We start from the raw sequence: 20259 nt of genomic DNA, 5'->3' as shown, positions 1-20259 counted from the left end.
TAAACTTGGTGTTCAAGGTGCTCACCACACATCTAGATACATTTCTTGAGGGATTTTAGTTTCCAAAATTGGTTAACTTGTATGATTTTCCACTGTTTAAGCACATTAAGGCCTCTCTAAACACGACATGGCGTCCGCTCTCAATTCCAGCCATTTTTGCACTCTAAGGCCATGTGCACACGTTCAGGATTTTTAGCGTTTTTTTCGCGTTTTTTCGCTATAAAAACGTGATAAAAACGCGAAAAAAACGCTAACCTATGCCTCCTATTATTTACAAGGTATTCCGCATTTTTTGTGCAAATGTTGCGATTTTTTCCGCGAAAAAATCGCATAGCGGAAAAAAAAGCAACATGTTCATTAAAAATGCGGAATTGCAGGGATTCCGCACACCTAGGGGTCCATTGATCTGCTTACTTCCCGCACGGGGCTGTGCACACCATGCGGGAAGTAAGCAGATCATGTGCGGTTGGTACCCAGGGTGGAGGAGAGGAGACTCTCCTCCACGCACTGGGCACCATATAAGTGGTCAAAAAATAAGAAATAAAATAAAAAATAGTCCTATACTCACCCTCGATGTCCCGCGCAGTGTTCCCGCCTCCACTGCATGCTGCCGTTCGGTTCCTGTAGCTGATGTGCGGCGAAGGACCTCGCCGATGACGTCACTGTCCTGTGATTGGTCGTGAGCGGTCATGTGACCGCTCACGTGACCGTGACGTCACGGAAGGTCCTGCGCGCACACACCAGCTATAGGAAGACGAACGGATGCCGCTGATGAGATGTCTGGGTGAGTATAAGCATTTTTTTATTTTTTTTATTATTTTTAAACATTCTATCTTTTACTATAGATGCTGCATAAGCTGCATCTATAGTAAAAAGTTGGTCACACTTGTCAAACAGTATGTTTGACAAGTGTGACCAACTTGTCAGTCAGTTTTCCAAGCGATGCTACAGATCGCTTGGAAAACTTTAGCATTCTGCAAGCTAATTACGCTTGCAGAATGCTAAAAAAACGCGAAAAAAAACGGAAAAAAAACGCAAAAAAAAAAATGCGGATTTCTTGCAGAAAATTTCCGGTTTTCTTCAGGAAATTTCTGCAAGAAATCCTGAACGTGTGCACATACCCTAACAGTCAAACAGTGCTCCTTCCCTTCTGAGCCCTGACATGCATCTTAATAGTAGTTATATCCCACATTTGGGATATTATTGTACTCAGGAGAAATTTCAACAACAAAATTCTGCCTCCACTTTCTCCTGTTACCCTTGTGGAAGTAAAAAAAAATTGGGGCTAAAGTAATATTTTTGTGAAAAAAAATATTTTTTTTTCATCCACATTGCATTAATACCTATGAAACACCTGAAGAGTTAATATTCTTCTTGAATATGGTTTTGAGTACTTTGAGGGGTACAGTTTGTAGAATGGTGTCAGTGTTTGGTACTTTCATTCATATAGTTCCCACAAAATGTGATGTGGTCCTAATAAATGGTTTTGTAAATTTTGTCAGAAAAATTAGAAATTGCTGATCAACTTTTAACCATCCTAATTCCTAACAAAAACATGTTTAAAATATGATGCAGATGTAAAGAAGACATGTGGTAAAAGTTATTTATTAACTATTTTGTTTGACATAACTCGCTGGTTTAATGGCATGAGAATTAAAAGTTTGAAATTGCTAAAGTTTCTAAATTTTTGCCAAGTTTCAGATATTTTTACAAATAAACGCAAGTCATTTTACGACAATCATGAAGTACAAATTGTCAGGAAAAAAATAGTCTTAGATCAATGGGATTCGTTGAAGCATTCCAGAATATCCAGAAGGGTTTTTATTACCTCATAAAGTGACACTGGTCAGAATTGTAAAGTTTGGCCTGGTCAAGTGAGTACGTACTGGGCCACAGGCCTTTCAAGGGAGGACGACATGACAGGGTTGAGAGGGACTATAGGGAGTGAACAAATGAAGTGCGTTAGTAGAATGAAGGGTAAAGGATTTGAATTATAGGACTAGGATTGGGCTGTGGGAAAGTAGGAGGGAAATAGGGCGGAGATAGGGGGGCTGGTATAAATGGGATCATCCATCTTAGTGGGGCAACCATTTTGGTGCCCCATATCAGAGAAGCAAGCTAAGCAAATAAGGATATTTTAGTCATGGAGAAGATTGAGGCAATATTGCAGCATCTGAGGGACGCTGCCAGGACCAGAGGCGCAGGCTGGCTGCAGGCATCACTACATGGCCTGCTAACTGACGGGGGAACCGGGCCTCCTCAGACCCAGAACGAAGGGCGCTGGCCTTGGAGATTCAGTCCTCTGGAGCGCCTTAGCCCTGAGGTTACCCCCCGGGCCCAGTGCCGTATAAGGAGCCCCTCTGGGGACCCTCCAGCTGAGGCTGCGTGCCACAGGCCTAGGGCGCACGGCCAGGAAGCCAGGAGGAATCCTCCATCTTGGCGGGGCCTACAGCAGGGGGAGGTGTCGGCCTCCCCTTCATCTGGATCGGCTAGACCAGATGGGGAGCCAGGGACAGGTGCGGCCGGTGCCCAGCCAGGAACGGGCCCAGCTCAGCTGCAAGGTGCGGTGCGTGGGACCAGGGGAGGGCCTGCACATCGGGTGCCTCCAGCTTCATCAAGATGGGGAAGATCTGCCTACTCACCAAAAGTGTCGGGTGCACAGGAACCAGGTACCGGAGCGGCGGGAGCCCTGTCTGATTGGGCCTCCGCTCAGCATGATGTGGGAGATCGGCAGGTTACAGCAGCGCGGGCCCCTGAACGCAGGGCGGCTGGTGATGGGTGCCGTCATAGCTCCTCTCACTCGCTTGCTGCTGCTGCTGTGTGTGCAAGTTGCAGCGGCCAGCCTGATGCTGCAGCTTCTGTGACGATTGGGGGAGGCAATGCTGGAGATGTATATTCAAGAGCTCCACGGGTAGTAGATGCAGCGACTGGGACAGAGTTGGGGGATGGTGGGGATATTTACAGAGGTTGGTCGCCCACACAATTTGGGATACCCATACATCCAGGATTGACGGGGGGCCATGATACGGCTCAGGACAGCACTATGGACTTCGGCAGCATGGCGGTTTCACAGGAACAGCTGGATGGGGCTTATGGAACCACAAGCCCACATCGTCATGGAGGATCGCATAAGGATGGGTCGCTTCTGGATCCTGGATCGGCAGCTGCTGGGAACACAGCACCCAGACAGCTAGGTGAGAGAGGTATTTTTACTCCTTTATTGCCGTCACTAGCTCCTAGCGCTAATGTGGGAATAGGGGATGTTTCCGTGGGGGGGCTAGATCTGGCATGGGCGTCTTATTGCAGGGGCTGAAGGATTTGATTAGGCTTTGGGATTTGAGAAGTAGTCAGAGTTACTCATCAACACTGTCAGCCTGGATGGGTAATGTGAGAGACAGGGGAGTGTTGGATGCCGACGGGGCTATGGGTTCCTTTAGGTCAGTACAAAGTATATTGTCGGGGGCTTCAATGGCTGCTGGGGAGGTAGCGGCAGTGGGCAACGAGGTAACAAACCAGGGATCTTCGGCATTGGAGGGCGGGGAAAAGGATAAGGAAGATTCGGTAAGATTTGATGATGTGGCAAAGGGGGAGGTATGCGTTTGCTTTGGGGGGCCTTTAGGGGCTAATTTGAAACAAGAGGTAAAAGAAAAAATATGGAAAGGGGAGTATGTTGAAATATTTTCACTACTCCCGCTAGAACGTTTCAATTTAGATAAAGCTTGTAGGGACGATTCAAAAAAGGGGATGAAGACAGGAGAAGGTTTCGGATGATTCCCCACACTTTCTCTAATTGGCTACAGGCATTTGCTATTTTAGCTAGTGTCATAGGGGAAAATTCACCTGAGACTTGTGCCCCCTTATTTTGTTATATGGATACAATTGGTGAAGCATATAGAGTTTATGGGGGACAGGGTTGGCTTAGATGTGATGAGCAATTCCGGCAATGTAAGGCAATCCGACCGAGCATCCGCTGGGATCATAAAGATATTGCTTTATGGATGAGAGCAGCAGCTCCAGTTAGGTCAGGACAAGGATCTCAGCCATTTCTCGGGGGCATCGGTGGTTCAGGACAGTCAGGGCACTCGGTGGTCATGCAAAAAGGACTGTGTTTTGCCTTTAACGAAGGGGCTTGCAGGTTTGGGGCCAAATGTAAATTTAAGCACGAATGCTCATCGTGCGGAGGTAATCATGGGGCCTCGAGATGTTTCAGGGGAGGAAAACAGAAAGGGTTGGATGGGTTTGAAAAAATGAGTGACACCAGTGCGTCTGGCAGAGATGGAGCAGCTTCTAAGTAGGTACCCAGATAGGGAAGCAGCGTCAATTTTACGGGACAGTTTTAGGGACGGGTTTACTATTCCTTTTGTGGATGTTAAGGTGCAGCTATCAACAAAAAATTTTTGTAATCAGCCTACGAATTTCCGGAGGTGGTCACTGAAAAATTGAGCAAAGAAGTGGCCTTAGGAAGAATGGCTGGTCCATTTCGGTCAATCCCCATTGAGAATTTGAGGGTCTCACCTTTGGGGGTAGTTCCAAAAAAAGAGGCTAATAAATTTAGGTTGATTCATCACCTTTCGTTTCCAAAAGGTTTATTGGTTAATGATGGCATTGACCCACAATTGTGTTCGGTTTTATACACGTCATTTGATGCGGCTATGAATTGTATTACGTTGTACTTGTCGCTCTTCACCTACAATAAAGACTTTTCACTTAAAGCAAAAATTGTCGCTAAGAGTGCAGTGATTATAGACTTGTCCGTGTTGATGGGATCAAGTTTCCCATTCACTAGCACCTTACATCCCAATCCCAGTCGTGTGCTAGCCATTCTTCTACTCGACATATAAATTGGATTAGACATTGTGGGCAGGGGGCTTGGTTGGTGAAAACAGACATTGAGGCTGCGTTTCATTTGCTACCCAGATAACCCAGATAGCTTGCATTTGTTGGGGTGTTTTTGGAATGAGGGTTTTTATGTTGATCGTTGCTTGCCGATGGGGTGTTCATTGTCATGTGCATATTTTGAAATGTTCAGCACATTTTTGGAATGGACGGTGAAAGACATATCTGGGCTTCGGTCTTGTATTCATTATCTTGACAATTTTTTGTTTGTTGGTTCGGCGCAGTGCGCACATTGTTCGGTTTTGCTTCACAAGATGGAGGGAGTGGCGAAGAAGTTCGGAGTCCCATTGGCAGCAGAAAAAAACATGGGTCCGGGAACGTCATTGAGTTTTCTGGGTATCGAGATAGATACGGTCGCGATGGAGTGTAGGTTGCCAGAAGACAAATTGGTCGACATGAGAATGAAAGTGAAGCGAGTCATTGGGCTGAAGAAGGTAACGTTGCGTGAGATTCAATCGTTGCTGGGAAAGCTGAATTTCGCATGATGGATCATGCCAATGGGCAGAGCATTTTGTCGAAGGCTGTCCTTGCCTACGGCAGGGATTCAAGTACCATCACACTTTATTAGACTTCAGAAAGTGTTGAAAGATGATTTGAAGGTATGGGCACTTTTCTTGGACTTGAATAATGGGAAGTCATTGTGGATTGCACCAGGGTGCTAGTCGAGTCCTTGGGCATTCTGGTTGATCCGGCTGATGAGCAAAGTTTTAGTTTGTTTTTTAAGAACAGTTGGCTGGCGTGCCACAGGCCGCGATTATGGGTTTAGAAAGGTTTATCGTCCAATCAGGTGTTGTGTGCGGTGTTCCCTATCCCTGTGATGCTATTATTGTGGGGAAGGAACATTCAGAATAAAAATATTTGTTTTGGTTGTGGAGTAGAAGTGGCTGTGAAAGCCATAAATTTGCTGTCATCATCCGATCCGGCGCTGCTGAAAGTTTTACAGCATTTGGTGTGGGTAGGCTTGCAGTGTAACTTATGGGTCACGGCAGAATTCCGGCCTAATACCAATTACCCTGTTCTTGATGCTCTTTCTTGTTCACAGTGGGATCGTGTTCGGTAATTGGTGCCTCAAGCGGAACTCACAGGATTGGTGTGCCCAGAGAACTTGTGGAATCTTCCGTTGGGGCAGTAAGAGATCTATTATCCAGATCTCTAGCAGCCGGGACATGGTCACATTACGTTAAGTCATGGAACATATGGGAGGATTGGAAGGCTAAATTGGGGACAGGTTTGGAGGATGAGAGCAAGTTGCTAATGGGGCATAATTGGGAATCAGGATGGTCGGTCCTGAAAGTCAATAATTTTTTATCAGGTTTAGCTTTTGGCTTCAAGTTTAGAGGGTTGCCCGATTTGACTAAGTCGTTTGTGGTCCTTCAAGTGATTAGGGGGGTGGCGAAAAGGTTGGAAGGTCATGGATGGGAGGCGTCCTGTGTCTTACGAAGTACTAATGATTCTAGGGGAGCAATTGTTGGAGGTTTGTTCTACTCCATCGGAGGTAACTCTGTTCAAACTGGCGTTTTCTTTTGCATTTTTTGGCGCATTTCGTTTGGGTGAGCTAGTTAGCCACTCCAGATATTGTAAAGGAGGTCTGCTTAGACAAGATGTGGATATGTATGGAGACAGGTTGGAGATATTTTATGGTATTCAAAAACAGATGTGGTGGGAAAGGGTTGTAGGGTTGTTCTTTTTGAGGTAACCGCTTCCCCTCTATGTCCTTTACGCTGTTTTAAACAATTTGTGGGGGGTTCGTTTTTGGGTAATGATACGTTGTTACTACACGAGGATGGGTCATTCTTATCTCGTTATCAGTTCATAACGGTATTCAAGCGCTGTTTAGCTCCAGGGGGTATTTCGAAAAAGAATTTCAGTGGGCATTCATTTCGAATTGGGGCGGCTACAGAGGCAGCCAGACAAGGTTTGGGTGATGAATTAGTGCAGAAGATTGGCCGTTGGGAATCCATGAGATTCCGTTCGTACATTCGCCCGTCTCTGATCTAAGGGGCGTTGTCTGGTTGTTGACGGGATAGCGATTTTCAGTTGTTATGGTTGTGGTGTTTTGTTTTATTTCTATTTCAGTGCCGAGGCCATTGCTCACGTGGATTATGGGTCACTCCTTCGTCTTTTGGACAGCACTGAGAGCGGATGTTCATCCAGAAGAGAGACAACTGGGTGTGAGGAAGACATTGGCAGTCTTGAGGTGGATCGGTAAACGTGGAATGTCATGGAAACAGCTGTCGCCCGAGTTTCACAGATTTAGTCGTTTGGATCGGGTGCCGGACTTGTTGGTGACCCATCTAGGGGGCAATGACCTAGGAAAGCGGCCACGCAGAGAAATGATTAATGATATCAAGTATGACTTGTTGAGGCTGTGGTCTATGTTTCCGCATCTGCTGGTGATCTGGTCCGATATCGTTCCCAGAAAAGTGTGGTATGGGGCATGATCCGTGCAAGGTTTAAACAGGGCTAGGATAAAGGTGAATAGAGCGGTTTCCCATTTTATGGTCAGGAATGGGGCTATCGTGGTCCGGCATGTTGATTTGGAGTCGGGAAAAGGCGAGTTCTGGAGGAAGGACGGTATTCACTTAAACGCAATTGGTCTTGATCTATGGTGTTTGGCGATACAAGAAGGCATTGAGAAGGGGTTGTTGGTGTGGCGAGACATAAATGTTTGAGGGGTTAGAACATTTATGCTGGTGGCGGGGGTGAGGAGGTCCTCAAAGTTGGTGGTGCTAATAAATGGCGGCTCAGAGGGGGGGGGAATTTAAAGATCCTGGACTCCCCCTGGTGTGGTTTAAAATAAATGGAATGGAATATAGTGGTCACACGGATGAGATGACTGGGTCCGTGGGTATTTTGGCGGATATTGGCCGGGCGAGTCTCTTAGTGTCTCTGAGCTGGTGCCTAGCGGCTAGAGGCAAGTCGCAACCTGGAGGCCAAGTCTTTGGACATTTGACCTGAGTTGGTTACTTATTGGGGCTTCGAGGACCGCTCTCTCCGTGGATAATGTTAAACAAATAAACTGTTATGTTTAAATGTTAATAAAGGCTGCTGTGGCCAATTTATCCAAATTAATGTATGATGAGTAGTGTTGAGCGATACCGTCCGATACTTGAAAGTATCGGTATCGGAAAGTATCGGCCGATACCGGCAAAGTATCGGATCTGATCCGATACCGATACCCGATACCAATACAAGTGAATGGGACTCAAGTATCGGAAGGTATCCCTGATGGTTCCCAGGGTCTGAAGGAGAGGAAACTCTCCTTCAGGCCCTGGGATCCATATTAATGTGTAAAATAAAGAATTGAAATAAAAAATATTGATATACTCACCTCTCCGACGCAGCCTGGACCTTACCGCTGTGAACCGGCAGCCTTGTTTGCTTAAAATGAGCGCGTTTATGGCCTTCCATGACGTCACGGTTTCTGATTGGTCGCATGCCGCTCATGTGACCACCACGTGACCAATCACAAGCCGTGACGTAATTCTCAGGTCCTAAATTCCTAGAATTAGGAATTTAGGACCTGAGAATTACGTCACGGCTTGTGATTGGTCGCGTGGCGGTCACATGAGCGCACGCGACCAATCAGAAGCCGTGACGTCATGGAAGGTGCTGAACGCGCTCATTTTAAACAAAGCAGGCTGCCGGTTACTACCAGGGCGGGTCAGAGGGTGAGTATATCCGTATTTTTAATTTTAATTTCCTCTCCTTCAGACCCTGGGAACCATACACTGGGAACTTCCGATTCTGATTCCCGATACCACAAAAGTATCGGATCTCGGTATCAGAATTCCGATACCGCAAGTATCGGCCGATACCCGATACTTGCGGTATCGGAATGCTCAACAATAATGATGAGTAGTTATTTGGGCGGGGGTGGGGTACTTTGTTTTGGGTAGGTTTTATAGGTTTTCAAAAGATGGGTTTTTTTATAAGTAAAACACACAGGCATCACGAATACCCTATGTCATGAAGGTGAAAACTGGCTTTGAGGGATGAAGGAGTTAAAGGAAACCCATCAGGATTTTATACCTCAAGCTAGTGGCTTGTTTTTTAAAGCCATTTGAGGCTGATTAAATCTATTTCTTGATTGTAAAATTCCATTTCTCTTCAATCCTAAGGAAATTAGCTGCCAGTTGTTTAGGGTGGAAAAATGCACTTGCAGCTCTTCTGCACTCCCTCACCTGCCTCTTGTGTCAGAGTGCCCGGTCACTCTTTTTTCAATTACTTGTCTTCACTAATTGAGTTCTAACAAGTCTCATTAGTATCAAGACCTGTAGATACGCAGTAAGGTTCTTATGATGTCACTAGACCCAGTGAGTCGATCTGCGCATGCGCCATTCCATACACTTATGATGCTGGCGAAAGATCTTGAGGTTAGTGGAGGCAGGTCATCAAAAAGTTACCTATCAGTTAGACACAATAGGTGGGTATGGAATAGGGAAGGAGGGCAGGAGAGGTGTAAGTTCACTGTCACACCCCAAAGCACTTGCAGCTCATTTGCATTATATTTTAATTCTGGATTACTGGATTACTGAGTAATGCCAAAATGAATTTCTAAAACCAACACGTGGATTTAATGACCTTCGAAGCACCTGCACATACGTCATTAGCTTGAGGAATAAAATAATAATAATGGGTTCCCTCTAATTTATTTATATATTTCACACAAATCAAAATCTTCAGTTCTGCTTCTAAAAAACGTGGAAATGCTATGTATCATTCCAATGTGACACTGTTCTGCCACAATCTCATGCTGTAATGGAAATCAGGTACAGCTTGTGTAGAAAAGCAAACACGCACATCTCATTGCTAAAAGGGATAAAGTATATACATTAAAATAATGAACCCAGCTCTGCACATGCCCCGGTGCTTGAGGGTCTCTGTCACATAAGAAAACACCATCGTATTATAAATGGCAGATGGTAGGAAGAGGGGTCTGTTGCAGATTTTGCATTGGTACCCAGGAACAGCAAATACACAATCAACTTCAATTTTGAAACTTATAAGTTGAAACATGAAAAGCAGTATTTCTTATCTTTTCCCCCATTACTTAGAAGCTCTTTAGAAATATGTCCTGATGCTTTATGTTTCATTGCTTTAAAATGGCCAAAAGGACTATTTTTGCCTTATATGGGTTGTCCTCTATTTGGACAACACCTTTGTAAGGGGAAGATGGAATGAATAGACACACACAAAAATGCTTAAGTAGAGTATCTGCAAGTAAACATCGCCATCTGCTGATCAAAGATGATGAGAGTAGAGAAAGAGGAGAGAATGACAATAATAGGAACTGAAGAGCAAAGCATTTGTCCCCTGAGGGGAAAGATTAGAAGAGACACTAGGTCAGTTGGTAGATGTGGTGCAATTAATAATTATAGAATGCTTGGCAGGACAGCCTGTAGTACAGCGAGCTGGCTTATAGCTATCATTATGAGAGACCAGATGTGAATGAAGAACCAAACTGAGTGACCAGCTCTGGGAGATCCAAGCTGAGTGGACTGAGTAAGGGCCAGGGATAAGTGACCAGACCAGGGAGATCCAAGCCAGGGGTGCTGAGCGAAGGCCAGAGACAAGAGACCAGATTCAGGAGATCTGAGTCAAGTGAGCCGAGCAAGGGCTGAGAGTTATACCTAGCCACAGAGGAAGGACGTTCATGTGAGCTGTTACTTCCAGTGTAGATGAAGCGCCCCCACACCACCGCAGGGCCGAGGGGTACCCGGAGCCGGGCCTCTGGGTCTCTGCTCTGGGGTTGTCACGGTGGCTAGACCCGGTCCGTGGCCCTGTCTGTCAGTGGGGGACGTCCAGTGCAATAAGTGGTGTTGTAACGGTGCAGTTGTGGGGTGCAGGTCGCGGTAAATAACGAGGACACCAGGTTGCAGTCTCTTTACCTCTTTACTGGAGATCTCTGAGTCCTCAGTCCAGAATACGGTTCACCAGGCTGCGCAAGTCCGGCCGGTCCAATGGCACCTCCAGAGTTCACTTCACAGGTGGAAATCGGTGCCTTCCTTCTTAGCGCTATGTGTTGTAGTCCTTCCCTGCTGTGCTTACGGAAAGTACCCCACAACCGTTGTGTCTGTTTCTTAAGTTCCCTCACAACTCGATTAAATGATGTTCTTCTAATCTTCCGTCCCTTCCTGATGTTACAGTTAGAACGGCACCCGTTTGTCGGATAGGCCTGGAGTTCTTCCGGGACCCTAGAGACGCCCCTCTCCCGCAATTGCCTCCCAAGACTTCATAGGTGATATGTGTTAGACAGCCCGCCTTAAACTGACTGTCCTGCCGCTGTTTAGAGTATTGCTTGAAGCTGAATGTTATAATACTCCCTCGGCGTTCCGGCCACCGGTAGTGCGCCTCAGTAGGGTGTTGCTCCGGTCTTACAGCACGACCCCTACTGGAATTCTCCTATTGCTTGATCTCGTTTCTCACTCAGCACAATCTGTCATGAATCCCCAATGGCTAGGGATAGCACAGGACAAGCAAAGTACAAATAAATAACGGACGAGCTCTAGGGTGATGGAACCTGGGCTGACCGCTGCCCTACGCCTGACAAACGCAACTAGAGATAGCCAGGGAGCGTGCCTACGTTGGTTCTAGACGCCACGCACCAGCCTAAGAGCTAACTAGTACTGCAGAGAAAATAAAGACCTCACTTGCCTCCAGAGGAATGAACCCCAAAAGATATAGTTGCCCCCTCACATGTATTGACGGTGAAATGAGAGGAAGGCACACACATAGAGATGATATATATAGATTTAGCAAATAGAGGCCCGCTGTAAACTAGAAAGCAGAACGATACAAAAGGGGACTGAGCGGTCAGCAAAAAACCCTAATCAAAAAACCATCCTGAGATTACAAGAACCCATGTGCCAACTCATGGCACATGGGGAGAACCTCAGTCCACTAGAGCTACCAGCTAGCATAGAGACATAATAAGCAAGCTGGACAAAAAACCAAACAACTGAAAATCAGCACTTAGCTTATCCTGAAAGATCTGGGAGCAGGTAGGCAGGAACCAAACAGAGCACATCTGAATACATTGATAGCCGGCAAGGGAATGACAGAAAGGCCAGGTAAAATAGGAAACACCCAGCCTCTGATGGACAGGTGGAAACCAAAGGCCGCAACCCACCAAAGTCACCCAGTACCAGCAGTAACCACCAGAGGGAGCCCACAAACAGAATCCACAACAGTACCCCCCCCTTGAGGAGGGGTCACCGAACCCTCACGAGAACCCCCAGGGCGATCAGGGTGAGCTATATGGAAGGCGCGGACCAAATCAGTCGCATGAACATCGGAGGCGACCACCCAGGAATTATCCTCCTGACCATAACCCTTCCACTTAACCAAATACTGGAGTTTGCGTCTGGAAACACGAGAATCCAAGATCTTCTCAACAACATACTCCAATTCTCCCTCCACCAGCACCGGAGCAGGAGGCTCAACCGAAGGAACAACGGGCACCTCATACCTCCGCAACAACGACCGATGGAACACATTATGAATAGCAAACGATGCTGGGAGATCCAAACGAAAAGATACAGGGTTAAGAATCTCCGAGATCCTATAAGGACTGATGAACCGAGGCTTGAACTTAGGAGAAGAGACCTTCATAGGGACAAAACGAGAAGACAACCACACCAAATCCCCAACAAGAAGTCGGGGACCCACGCGGCGACGGCGATTAGCAAACTGCTGAGTCTTCTCCTGAGATAACTTCAAATTGTCCACCACCTGATTCCAAATCTGATGTAGCCTGTCCACCACCATGTCCACTCCAGGACAATCCGAAGACTCCACCTGACCAGAGGAAAAACGAGGATGAAACCCCGAATTACAAAAAAAAGGAGAGACCAACGTGGCAGAACTAGCCCGATTATTAAGAGCAAATTCGGCCAGTGGCAAAAAAGCAACCCAGTCATCTTGGTCAGCAGAAACAAAACACCTCAAATAAGTTTCCAAGGTCTGATTAGTTCGCTCCGTCTGGCCATTCGTCTGAGGATGGAATGCAGACGAGAAAGACAAATCAATGCCCATCTTGGCACAAAACGTCCGTCAAAATCTAGAAACAAACTGGGATCCCCTGTCCGAAACGATATTCTCCGGAATCCCATGCAAACGAACCACGTTCTGAAAAAATAAAGGGACCAACTCAGAGGAGGAAGGCAACTTAGGCAAGGGCACCAAATGAACCATCTTAGAAAAGCGGTCACACACAACCCAGATAACGGACATTTTCTGTGAAACCGGGAGATCAGAAATAAAATCCATGGAAATGTGCGTCCAAGGCCTCTTCGGGATGGGCAAGGATAACAACAACCCACTGGCCCGAGAACAGCAAGGCTTAGCTCGAGCACACACTTCACAAGACTGCACAAAGGTACGCACATCCCTAGACAAGGAAGGCCACCAAAAAGACCTGGCCACCAAGTCTCTAGTACCAAATATTCCAGGATGACCAGCCAACACAGAAGAATGGACCTCGGAGATGACTCTACTGGTCCAATCATCCGGAACAAACAGTCTTTCTGGTGGACAACGATCCGGTTTATCCACCTGAAACTCCTGCAATGCACGTCGCAAGTCTGGGGATACGGCGGACAATATTACCCCATCCCTAAGGATACCAGTAGGCCCAGAGTCTCCAGGAGAGTCAGGCACAAAACTCCTGGAAAGAGCATCTGCCTTCACATTCTTTGAACCTGGCAGGTATGAAACCACGAAATTGAAACGAGAAAAAAACAACGACCAACGAGCCTGTCTAGGATTCAAACGCCTGGCAGACTCAAGGTAAATGAGATTCTTGTGATCAGTCAAGACCACCACACGATGTTTAGCACCCTCAAGCCAATGACGCCACTCCTCAAATGCCCACTTCATGGCCAAAAGCTCCCGATTACCCACATCATAATTGCGCTCGGCGGGCGAGAATTTTCTAGAGAAGAATGCATATGGCTTCATCACCGAGCCATCAGAACTTCTCTGTGACAAAACCGCCCCCGCTCCAATCTCGGAAGCATCAACCTCAACCTGAAAAGGAAGTGAAACATCTGGTTGACACAACACAGGAGCAGAAGAAAACCGGCGCTTAAGTTCCTGAAAGGCCCCCACAGCCGCAGGAGACCAATTAGCAACATCAGCACCCTTTTTAGTCAAATCAGTCAAAGGTTTAACAACACTGGAAAAATTTGCAATGAACCGACGCAAAAAATTAGCAAACCCCAAGAACTTCTGTAGGCTCTTAACAGATGTAGGTTGTGTCCAGTCACAAATTGCCTGAACCTTAACGGGATCCATCTCAATAGTAGAAGGAGAAAAAATGTACCCCAAAAAAGAAATCTTCTGGACTCCGAAGAGACACTTTGAGCCCTTCACAAACAGAGAATTGGCCCGCAGAACCTGAAACACCTTCCTGACCTGTAGAACATGAGACTCCCAGTCATCAGAAAACACCAAAATATCATCCAAATACACAATCATAAACTTATCCAGATATTCACGGAAAATATTGTGCATAAAGGACTGAAAGACTGAAGGAGCATTAGAAAGTCCAAAAGGCATTACCAAATACTCAAAATGGCCCTCAGGCGTATTAAATGCGGTTTTCCACTCATCACCTTGTTTTATCCGCACCAGATTATACGCACCGCGAAGATCTAAGTGAACCACCTAGCCCCCTTAATGCGAGCAAACAAGTCAGTTAATAATGGCAATGGATACTGATATTTGACTGTAATCTTATTTAGAAGGCGATAATCTATACAAGGCCTCAGGGAACCATCTTTTTTTGCCACGAAAAAAAAAACCTGCTCCCAGAGGGGACGAAGATGGACGAATATGTCCCTTTTCCAAGGACTCCTTAATATAATTCCGCATAGCAGTATGCTCTGGTAGTGACAGATTAAATAAACGACCCTTAGGGAACTTACAGCCAGGAATTAATTCTATAGCACAGTCACACTCTCTATGAGGAGGGAGCGAATTGAGCTTAGGCTCCTCAAAAACATCCCTATAGTCAGACAAAAACGCAGGGATCTCAGAAGGAGTAGATGAAGCGATTGAAATCGGAGGTGCATCACCATGAACCCCCTGACATCCCCAGCTTAACACAGACATTGTTTTCCAGTCCAGGACAGGATTATGAGTTTGTAACCATGGCAGACCAAGCACTAGTACATCATGTAAATTATACAGTACAAGGAAGCGAATCACCTCCTGATGAACGGGAGTCATGCGCATGGTCAATTGTGTCCAGTACTGCGGTTTATTCATAGCCAATGGTGTAGAGTCAATTCCCTTCAGAGGAATAGGAACTTCCAGAGGCTCCAGACTAAAACCGCAGCGTTTAGCAAATGACCAATCCATAAGACTCAGGGCAGCGCCCGAATCCACATAGGCATCGACGGAAATGGAAGACAGTGAAAAAATCAGAGTCACAGACAAAATGAACTTAGGCTGCAGAGTACCAATGGCAAAAGATTTATCAACCCTTTTTGTGCGTTTAGAGCATGCTGATATAACATGAGCTGAATCACCACAATAAAAACACAATCCATTTTTCCGCCTATAATTTTGCCGTTCACTTCTGGACTGAATTCTATCACATTGCATAGTCTCAGGTGCCTGTTCAGAAGACACCGCCAACTGGTGCACGGGTTTGCGCTCCCGTAAACGCCGATCAATCTGAATGGCCATAGCCATAGACTCATTCAGACCTGTAGGCGTAGGGAACCCCAACATAATATCCTTAATGGCCTCAGAAAGACCATTTCTGAAGTTTGCAGCCAGGGCGCACTCATTCCACTGAGTAAGCACCGACCATTTCCGAAATTTTTGACAATATATTTCCGCTTCATCATGCCCCTGAGAGAGGGCTAATAAAGCCTTTTCAGCCTGAATCTCCAGGTTAGGTTCCTCATAGAGCAATCCCAATGCCAGAAAAAATGCATCCACACTGAGCAATGCAGGATCCCCTGGTGCCAATGCAAATGCCCAATTCTGAGGGTCGCCCCGCAGGAAAGATATTACAATCTTGACCTGTTGAGCAGGGTCTCCAGAGGAGCGAGATTTTAAAGAAAGAAACAATTTACAATTGTTCCTGAAATTCAGGAAGGTAGATCTATCTCCAGAAAAGAACTCTGGAATAGGAATTCTAGGTTCAGACATGGGAGTGTGAACAACAAAATCCTGTATGTTTTGAACTTTTGCCGCGAGATTACTCAGGCTGGAAGCCAAACTCTGGACATCCATGTTAAACAGCTAAGATCAGAGCCATTCAAGGGTTAAGAGGAGGTAAGAAGCAGCTAGACAGCAATTAAGGGCTAGGCAGCAAAACTCTGAAGGAAAAAAAAAAAAAAAAAAATTTCCCTTAAACACTTCTTTTTCTCCTGCTTCAGCCCAAACAATTAACACTTTGTGGGCCGGCTATACTGTCATGAATCCCCAATGGCTAGGGATAGCACAGGACAAGCAAAGTACAAATAAATAACGGACGAGCTCTAGGGTGATGGAACCTGGGCTGACCGCTGCCCTACGCCTGACAAACGCAACTAGAGATAGCCAGGGAGCGTGCCTACGTTGGTTCTAGACGCCACGCACCAGCCTAAGAGCTAACTAGTACTGCAGAGAAAATAAAGACCTCACTTGCCTCCAGAGGAATGAACCCCAAAAGATATAGTTGCCCCCTCACATGTATTGACGGTGAAATGAGAGGAAGGCACACACATAGAGATGATATATATAGATTTAGCAAATAGAGGCCCGCTGTAAACTAGAAAGCAGAACGATACAAAAGGGGACTGAGCGGTCAGCAAAAAACCCTAATCAAAAAACCATCCTGAGATTACAAGAACCCATGTGCCAACTCATGGCACATGGGGAGAACCTCAGTCCACTAGAGCTACCAGCTAGCATAGAGACATAATAAGCAAGCTGGACAAAAAACCAAACAACTGAAAATCAGCACTTAGCTTATCCTGAAAGATCTGGGAGCAGGTAGGCAGGAACCAAACAGAGCACATCTGAATACATTGATAGCCGGCAAGGGAATGACAGAAAGGCCAGGTAAAATAGGAAACACCCAGCCTCTGATGGACAGGTGGAAACCAAAGGCCGCAACCCACCAAAGTCACCCAGTACCAGCAGTAACCACCAGAGGGAGCCCACAAACAGAATCCACAACAACAATCTATCTCGCTTCTAGTCCCTTCTTGGGTCCCGCCGCTTCCCGGAGCTGGCGCGGACCCGTTACGTTCTTTTCAATGCCAAGCCTCTGTCAGGATCCCACCCCTGACAGAGACCCTACTGTCTCTTCCTCCACAACACCCTCTGCCACTAGGTGTTGCTTCGTCCAATCCAGTCAGCTTTCTGATCTAACTTCCTGCCTGACCCCCAGTTTACCCACTATGGTGGGGAGTGGCCTAATGAATAGAACCCTTAGCTCCCCCCGGAGGCCCGGCTGTGAAATGTATTGGTGTCTGTGATACCTGATCAGATGAACTCCTTCAGTGCCATCGGACGCACCATGGCTCCCCATAGTGGCGGAGCCACAGTACTGCAACGACCAGGACTCTGGGGTGCTGCACTCCCCCCTGGTTAAACACAGTACTCCGGGACTGGGAAGAAAACAACAATACAAGTTAGCAAAAAGACATACAATTTTGTTGAGTGCAATGACAATAAGTATACTTGAACAGGCTTCCCTTTATGGGAGGTAAGGACACTTGAACGTTACAAACATGGCAAAAAATATCATAGCAACATGCTATAATTTACTTGTTACCCAACCGGGCATTCTACTTAAGTGCAAAATTGTTGAACAATAATTTAACATTGCCTTTAAGGACTCACACTCTAAATCCACTAAAGACCTTTCTATAATCACATTATAAGGCACTTTAACTTTTTCATTCTCCTACTTTGGATCTGCAGGACCGCCTGTCCTATCGGCACCAGACCTACTGCCTCTCCTTTCTGTTACAGGACCGCCCCGTTCAGCCAGGGCCTACTGCCTTTTCAACTACTATACACAGTATAGAACATAACTTTTCTTTCAGTTTGAGAACACTGAGCCGGCTCTACTTGGCTCCTATAAGGACTCACCCACTAACCCTTACGGGTTCACTTTCTGTCCTTAGTAACACATTACTAACTTTCGATGGGGAACGCAGGGTTTACCTTCTATCCCCCCCTTTTCTTATCAACATTATCAACTATCTTCTTTTCACAACATTAAACTTTCTCATTACTTCCTTTTACTTTTTCTTTCAGAGAACATTATCAGCATTCCTTTACAATTAACTAATGGCATACATATAACTTTTACATGTAAATATTATCAGCATTTTCTTCCATTGACATTATTGCTACCGGTCTTAAAGCAATATCACCATTTACGTGCAACAAATGAACATCCCCTTTAAGAGGGGACCAAATCTCTGAGAGGTAGCACATCTTCTCAAGCTACCAGTCCATACTCATCAAAGGTTCCAGTACGGTATCTTCGCAAAGAGTCCTTGTTTAAGTAAAACCAGTAGGGAGCGCCTTTAATAAGGTGCAAACTATATACAAAAGAGTTCGGATCATGCACTGTTCATGATTCAGCAGTTTTTTAAAACTTGTGCAACACTTTTGGTAACAAAAACAAACAATAGGGATCCCGGGTCAACAAAGGGATCCCTTTAAGAGTTTACCCTGAACGGGTTTAGCAGCAACATAAAAGCAATAAAACTAACTATTTACAGTAAAAGAAATGCAGTAAAACCTTACTGTGGTGGTCTCCTATCCGGTCTCACCAGGCCAACAGATCGCACTGGTGAGCCAGGACGCCGTTCCGGTCCTAGCAGTGATAAAATCCCTCGCCGGGAGGCCCTTCTCACTGGCAGACGCACACGTCCCTCCGGGGCACAGCGGGACCGGGCTTCTCGAGGTTCCGCGGGGCCGGGCTCTGCTGCTTTCCCCACGGGATCATCTTCCTCCGGTGTTCCGGCAGCAGCTGGAAGGCAGTACATCGCTGCACACCCCGCGCTACCCAGCCAGCCTCTCCCGTAGCCCTCCTCCATCTGGTGTAGGTCACCGCGTCACCGGGTTCTAGGTCGCGGGGGAATCTTCCGCTGCAGGGCTCCACCTCTTCCCGATCCACGTGGATTTGTAGCGGCTCCCCGATTTCCTGGATAACCCCGCGTCCATATTGGGGGTTAAAAGAAATCACGACCCCCCAGTGGGATGAGGGAACCTCCGCGGTGGGGGTCAGGTCCACCTGCACGGCCGGCTGAGGTCGGGTTCGCCATGCAGCCATCAAGCGCCGCAGGTGTTCGGCCTCAGGCGTGATCTTTAGGCCCGATGCCTGCGGTGCACCTTCAGCCGCGGCCAGGTTGGGAGAAGCAGGGGGCACTGGAACCAGGCAGATCTCTGTGGGCTGGCCCAGCCTAGCAATCACGCGGGCGTCGGCCTCCAGGCGGGTAGCAATCTGCCGGGCCTCTGCCGCGGCCATGTTTTCTTCTGACGGCGGCCGGGGAGGTCGGCCCACCGTTGGCCCGACAAGGGTCAGCTCCCACGGTGACGGCGTACCCCGGGCTACATCGGGCTGCCCAACCTCTCTCCGCGCCCGATCTTTCTCATGCGGGGTTTCTGGCGCTGCCATCTTTGTCTCCGCTCCCGCGTCTTCTTCCCGCGGTCTCTTTCGTGGGCGGCCCCGTCTCCATGGTCTCCACCCTCCAAACAGGATCAGGAGGCGGACCTTAGCTGTTGACGGACACGTCCTCAAGACACAGAAATATTTGGACTGGGCGGCCATTGTTGTTCGCGCTCTCCAGCTTGTCTACGCCCACCTCACGCCCCTCTTCTCTTCCTGCGCTCTCCTCAGCGCTGTAATGGCGGCGGATTTTTGGCGGCAAATGGCACAGCACACAGTCTTTGTAATAAAGCACAGTCAAAGCACAATAAATCACAATTCCAAGGCACACATGACCTGATTCTTCAGGCTTAAGTAGATCCTGTTCGTAACGCCAAGTTTGAAGCGCCCCCACACCACCGCAGGGCCGAGGGGTACCCGGAGCCGGGCCTCTGGGTCTCTGCTCTGGGGTTGTCACGGTGGCTAGACCCGGTCCGTGGCCCTGTCTGTCAGTGGGGGACGTCCAGTGCAATAAGTGGTGTTGTAACGGTGCAGTTGTGGGGTGCAGGTCGCGGTAAATAACGAGGACACCAGGTTGCAGTCTCTTTACCTCTTTACTGGAGATCTCTGAGTCCTCAGTCCAGAATACGGTTCACCAGGCTGCGCAAGTCCGGCCGGTCCAATGGCACCTCCAGAGTTCACTTCACAGGTGGAAATCGGTGCCTTCCTTCTTAGCGCTATGTGTTGTAGTC

This window comes from Ranitomeya variabilis, chromosome 3 (genome assembly GCF_051348905.1).
Source record: "Ranitomeya variabilis isolate aRanVar5 chromosome 3, aRanVar5.hap1, whole genome shotgun sequence".
In the NCBI taxonomy this organism is placed as follows: domain Eukaryota; kingdom Metazoa; phylum Chordata; class Amphibia; order Anura; family Dendrobatidae; genus Ranitomeya; species Ranitomeya variabilis.
The sequence above is the reverse complement of the archived record's forward strand: the minus strand, read 5'-3'. Positions refer to the sequence as shown.